Source organism: Atractosteus spatula, chromosome 20 (genome assembly GCF_055471065.1).
Source record: "Atractosteus spatula isolate fAtrSpa1 chromosome 20, fAtrSpa1.hap1, whole genome shotgun sequence".
In the NCBI taxonomy this organism is placed as follows: Eukaryota; Metazoa; Chordata; class Actinopteri; order Semionotiformes; family Lepisosteidae; genus Atractosteus; species Atractosteus spatula.
In genome coordinates this window covers 6014429-6021609 of record NC_142725.1, presented here as the reverse complement: position 1 = coordinate 6021609, position 7181 = coordinate 6014429, and positions in this window count along the sequence as shown.

The following is a 7181-nucleotide window of genomic DNA, read 5'->3' as shown; positions in this document are numbered from 1 at the left end:
GGAGCAGCTCTGACTTCTGTGTGTTCGCTCATGATGTCATGTTTTGTCCATGGTTGAGTTTCAGCCTGTGAGGTCCTATTGTCAAGCCAATAGATAGTCTTAGAACCTCATGCATCACTTTCTTATTTTATGCTAATCGTACTAATTCTCATACTGTATTACCTTGCAAGTTGCAGGATCTAGTATCTGAATTAATAAGTGGTAAAGATGGTATGTTTGTATGCCATTCTCTGCAAGACCAATTGTACAGTTGAAGATCTAGGTTAAGTGGAATGGAAGCAGACTCTGGAGAAGTAGGGACTTTATGCAGTAAATGTACACATAAAATGGCTCAAGGAACAGCAAGGTAAAGTGAAACTGCAAACATACCTTGCATAATGCAGGACTACACCCACAACACAAAATAACCAGTCAGAACACCCTGAAATATTGGCTTGCACATAAGCCCATTAGAAGTGTTCCCCCACCAAGTTATGAAAATGATAGGAACGTATTCATTCCAAGTCCCTGAAAAACAAAAATACTGAATTCCACAACTGCCAGTATTTGCCCATTGTAGCATACCATATTCAACTGGATTACTCTCCAAGTACTTACGGCATTTGTATCGTTAAACGCACAACCCCAGATAATGAAACGCATACAACTTCACAACTGCTAGTATTTGCCCATTTATTGTATAATGTGCTTCATACAGATCTATGGCTACTTTTTGAGGTCAAGGATTTCTTCCTTTATCCCCACTCTGGACACTGAAGCTCCAAGCCATTTTGTCACAGTCATGTTGCCCGACCGTCGGAGGGACATTGGAAAGGATCTTGGCAATGTTGACTTCAAAATCCAAACTTAAGATTTAGCTAATGGTTTTCTTGCATGAAGGCGAGTATCTGGTACATATTGTACCCAATGCCAAGGTTCTGGGCTCTATCAAGCCAGTTGTCAGTGGCAAACGTTGGTGGAGGAGCAGAGTAGATCTTCCCTTTATCCTTGGAGACACACCACAGATTGCCATTGGGAGAGAAGGCCATGAAATGGGTAAGTTCTACCCAGCCTCCAGTTCCAACAGTTTCAGCACTACTGATCCAGTCTTGATTCATGTGACTTGGAGGTTTTCCTTTAACCAGCTTCCCTTCTGATGTCACAGCATACAGGATACCCTCAGGGTCAAAGAACAGAGAAGGGAAAAGCCATCCTCCAGTTCCTATCTTCGTAGCAACCCTGTACCTCCAGGACACACACTCATTCTCAGGAGGGGGACCCTTGTAGAATTCCCCACTTTTTGTCACAGCATAGAGGCTGCCTTCTGGATGGAAGAAGAGGGAGTGAAACTGATCCCATTCTCCTTTGCCAACTTTCTTGGCTGTAGTCGTCAGCCAGTCTTCATTCGGATTCACTGGAGGAGACCCTGCATAGATGTCTGCATTATGGATGGAAAACATTGTCCCAGTTGGACTGAACAGGATGTGAGAGAAGCCTTTCAGATTTCCAACACGTTTCGCATTGTCATAATAACTTTCATTGTAGTCAACTGGGGGTCGTCCCATCTGGGCAGATCCCGAGCTCTCCACACCAAGCTGCAACACACCTATGAACACAAATATTGAAAGAGATCCATGGGATGCATCACAACATTTTCTATTGAGATCTCTGATGATTCTCACAACCTCTACTGCTTTGCATGCATTATAATACAATCAAGGTTTCTAGTGCAGCCTGCTATGGAGGGGAAAGCCATCCTCTCACAATCCAGTCCACCACCAATAGGTTACTGCACAATAAAAGGAGACCACTAGGTTACTCATACACACACCCAGGAAACACTCACACTCTTGAGCCATGAAAACCACCCATTCACACCACCAAAGCACCTCAGGTCACAAAAGCTCTCTCTCATTAATGAGATGCATTGCTTAGTCATGAGCAATGTAGATTAAACTGCTTCTAGTTACAAATGAAGCACCTTTCAGGACAGGAAGAGAAGGCAAACCCTGTGTGCTTTCTTGGGAAGCATCACTGCATCAAAAAACCTCAAGCTAAAGACTGGGCATGGGGCTGCCTCTTGAGGAGTAGCATCAATGGTTGGTGCCCTCCCCATGCCCCTGATCCAGTGCACCAAAGAAGGAAACCCCAGAGGCATTGCATTTATTCAAAAATCCAATCGATCTTCCAGGATTCAGATCACAAGGGCTGGCACTACCACATGTTCTCTAACCCAGCTCTTAAGGGGTTAAATCAGGAACCAGCTGGCTTACAAGCTTCTCCCACTTTTTCAGGTGCTGCTCCTTTCAAGAGACCTTGATGGGACACCCCTGCTTTCAAGCATTACTGCAACACCAAGTCCAGGTTCAAGATTACCACTGGTCAAAGTGGCAACCCAATCTGGAAGACCAAGATGCTTCTGGTACCTAAACAGCATCACAGCTCCACATACTCACTCATATTGTCTGCTGCTGAAGTCTTAACCTGGTCAGACAGTTGAGGTTAAGATGTTTCTTGCTGAAGAGGAGGTACTGTAAGTGTACTATGCACCTGCAAAACAGTTCCACAGCCAAAGTAGTTATTTTAAGAGTGATCCCTTTTCTCATAGGGATGCCCATATTAAAACTTATAAGATGTATTTTTTTACATTAGTGGTGAAGCACCAAGCCAAATACCTTTGAGTCAAACATCACTTTAAAAAAAAAAATCGGCAGCAGTGAAAACACAGGCATAGCTATAGCTAAAACTCGGAAAGCTTATGCGTATAAATCCAGGGACGGGTGCACACAAAAACAATACACAGCTCTTTCGTTCAACAAACCTAAAAAAAATACTAAAACGCTCCTTAAACAACATACAGTACTCACGGTGGACCTGTATCCGCCCTCCGCCCTCCGCCCTCCGCCCTCCAACCTCCAAAACAACCAACCAGGCAGCTTGTATAGCTGCCCCCTTTTTTAAACACTGAGGTCCGCCCCGTATGAGTAACGCAGACCAATGATGTCAGACAGACGATCACTCTACCCGGAATCAAGAAGACTGTCACGGGGTTTAAATATTGAATCAGAAACAGGAGATTTCGCACAGGATAAGGACAGCCAACATCGCACTGTAGTGCAGTACAACGAGAAAATACCCGCCGTTTAAAATGCTCCGTTTACGAATGTGAGCTGTATATAAATATATACGTGTGGACAAGTCAGTGCGCGGACTGTGTACTGAGAGTCTCATTCCACATCACAGGTCTCCACAAAGCCAGTGATCCAGCGACTATGACACAGGATTGCAGGATCAGGTCAGTAGCGCCCTTGAGCTTGTGATTCTGTACTGCATATATTCTTTAAAGATAGCTTTCCTATGTGTTCCAAATTTACAAAATACTAAATGTTTAATAGAAGTCCCGAATTATATTGCTAAGAAATATAAGGGACGCTGTGTAATACGTGTGTTGATGTAATGATCATTTTTTTAATATTACCCAATAAATATATAACCCAAAGATAGATCATTTTTCTAAGTTTGAAGTACAGATTAGTCTTCCTCTTGACACCGTTATTCTGATACACCACACAGACGGATTTGAGCTTGAGCTTGTGATTCTGTACTGCATATATTGTCAAACAGAGCTTTACTCTGTGTTTGTTCCAAATATACAAAATACAATATGTGTAATAAAACTCCCGAGTTAAATTGCTGACAAAGGGACGCTGTGTAATACGCGTGGTGATGTAATGATCATTTTTGTGATAAAACCTAATATATAACCCACAGATAGATCATTTTTCTAAGTTTGAAGTACAGATTAGTCTTCCCCTTGACACCGTTATTCTGATACGCCACACAGACGGATTTTGTCAGAAGCAGCTGTTAAACTAGCGCGGGTTCAGGAAGCAACAAACACAGGGCGATCATTGGGGTAAAAAATTGTTGAGGCTTTAATTGCAGAACGAATTGATCAGGATCAGTCATACTGTACTTCGATAAGATCTTAAAACACAGCAGTGAGGCTTAAATTTGCTTTTAGAAACGACATGAGAAAGACGTGGAGGAAGTATTATCAGTAAGAGTGACTTCTGTATGGTCTATTGTGGATGTGAAGAGATGATGAACTATCCTGGAAAGAGTATAGAGTGGAAAAAGAATAGAAGTTCCCCCCCCACACACACACAGATTTACTGACTGGAGATTTAATAAGCATTTCTGGTGCTGAGGTATATCTAGTACTGATAACCTACCTGCTTCCTTTCAGTCTGTGTAAAGCTCCAGGTATAAGTTGTACTGACATCAAGGGTGACCGTAGTTTCATTCTCCGCGATCACTGGGATTCCAGCCTTAAAGGTTGTTGATGCCTCAGCTGCCACAGTAAATTTGTGCTCATGGAAAAAGGAGCTTTCCAGAATAAGGGGCTCTGAAAACCTAACCAATTCTAAATAGTAAAATACGTTGGGGCGGGAGCTGATGGTAATAGTGTGTGTCAGCCATGATCCAAAGGGGCCCCCTTCCAAGATCTTGCAATGAGCAGATATGAAGATGAAGCAAACTTTTAAATAAGTGCTTCTCTTTAATTTGGTGTTTCTCCAAGTACATGTTGCTCAGGTTTCTGAAACAAAAGCTCATAGTGTTGTAGTGTTCAATAAGACCGATCCCAATGGATTGCTCTGGCCAGGAAAGGTGACGAAAGTCTTCTCATGTTCCTTACTCCACCAGCATATTACCTACCACTGAAAATAGCATTCATTCAGCTGAAAGCTCTTTACATCTTCACAAGTGAGTGTATCTTTTGACTATATGTTTTTGAATATAAATATTTGAATATTCAAGAATTTTTTAATAAAAACTTTCCAAATCAAACGCTTCTATAACGTCTCCCTCTTGTGTGCAAAGCCTGCGTTTTCGGTCAGTAGCTTTTGTCAACTCTGCAAATGAACAGGTGTCTGGTATAGTAATGCCCAGAGCACTTCATACAGGTCTTAGTCAGATCTATGGCTCCTTTTTTAAGTCAAGGATTTCTTCCTTTATTCCCACTCTGGACACTGAAGCTCCAAGCCATCTTCCAGTAATAGTGGTTTCATATCCAAAGACAGTGGTCACCTTCACTGTATAAGGAACATCCAGAGTTCCTTTCTGAACAACAGCCTTAAACCTCACAGTCTTCCCAGGGGGCATGAGGATGTTCAAGGTAGAGCATCCATGAAGATTAGCCTCCATGTTTTTTCACCACTACAGCAACCAGGAGACAGTTCTGGACTGAGCTGTTGGCGTGTTCTCAGTCCTTTTCTGTGCATCCACATGCTTTAAACTCAATGATGGAGACTTAATTTGATGTCGAAGGTGTTTTAATGTACAAATCTAAAATTAAGACCTCTGACAAGGGTTTCCTGTTACTTTCAAAAGTGTGACGTTTCCACAGTTTGTTCACTTATTAAGCCCAAATGCTTCATATAACCAATGGATGTGGATGAGTTTGGATGAGTCTGTTTAATATGGATTTTTTTTACAAGATGTAAGTCTTGATTTGATAGTACAGTAAAAGAAACGATAGTATTTTCAATTGGTTAGGTTTTCAGAGCCCCTTATTCTGGAAAGCTCCTTTTCCTATGAGCATGAATTTACTGTGGCAGCTGAGGCATCAACAACCTTTAAGGCTGGAATCCCAGTGATCGCGGAGAATGAAACTACAGTCACCCTTGATGTCAGTACAACTTATACCTGGAGCTTTACACAGACTGAAAGGAAACAGGTAGGTTATCAGTACTAGATATACCTCAGCACCAGAAATGCTTATTAAATCTCCAGTCAGTAAATTTGTGTGTGGGGGACAACTTCTATTCTTTTTCCACTCTATACTCTTTCCAGGAAAGTTCATCATCTCTTCACATCCACAATAGACCATACAGAAGTCACTCTTACTGATAATACTTCCCCCCACGTCTTTCTAATGTCGTTTCGAAAAGCAAAATAAAAGCCTAAAACACACTTTTTTTTTACCCCAGTGATCGCCCTGTGTTTGCTGCTTCCTGAACCCGCGCTAGTTTAACAGCTGCTTCTGACAAAATCCGTCTGTGTGATGTTTTAGAATAACGGTGTCAAGAGGAAGACTAATCTGTACTTCAAACTTAGAAAAATGATCTATCTTTGGGTTATATATTTATTGGGTAATATTAAAAAAATGATCATTACATCAACACATGTATTACACAGCGTCCCTTATATTTCTTAGCAATATAATTCGGGACTTCTATTAATAATAATAATAATAAACTTTATTTTATATAGCGCCTTTAAAGGTGGCTTCTCAAAGCTCTTTACAGGATGACAATAACAATAAATAAGAAGACTACAACAATAAATAAGAAGATTTCACAAGATAGGAGACAATTATAATTACAACAATACAACAATAACGATAGAGGAGACCGTGGAAGGTGGTATTAAGAAGAGCAGAGGGATGAAGAATGGAACCAGTTAAGTAAAGGTTTTTCTGAAGAAGAAGGTTTTGAGTCTGGATTTGAAGGAGTTTAGAGAAGGTGACTCTCTAATATCCTTGGGCAAAGAGTTCCAGAGCTTGGGGGCATAGCAGGAGAAGGCCCTGTCGCCCATACAATGTAGACGAGCTTGGGGGACAGTAAGGAGGGCAGAATTTGAAGAGCGGAGGTTGCGAGGTGGGGAGTAGGGCGATAAAAGTTCAGACAGGTATTGAGGTGCCAAGCCATGTAAAGCCTTATAGGTGAGCATGAGGATTTTAAAGTCTACGCGGAATTTGACCGGAAGCCAGTGCAAGGACTCCAGGATAGGAGTAATGTGAACACTTGCACTAGACCTGGTCAGGATTCTGGCTGCTGAATTTTGGACATACTGCAGCTTGTTCAGAGTAGATTTAGATACCCCAGGGAGTAGAGCATTGCAGTAGTCAATTCGAGAGAATACAAATATATTGATCAGCTTTTCAGCCACAGTTAATGATAGCATAGGGCGTAGTCTTGCGATATTTCTAAGGTGAAAAAAAGATGTTTTGACAGTATGCTGTACATGTGGGTCGAATGTTAAGCCAGAATCGAATATAACCCCAAGGTTTTTCAATTTTGATTGAAGCTCAAGTACAGAGCCATCTACAGACAGGGTTACAGGACTGGCTTTACGAAGTTGATGGGGGGTACCAATAAGCATGACTTCAGTCTTGTCACAGTTAAGATGGAGGAAGT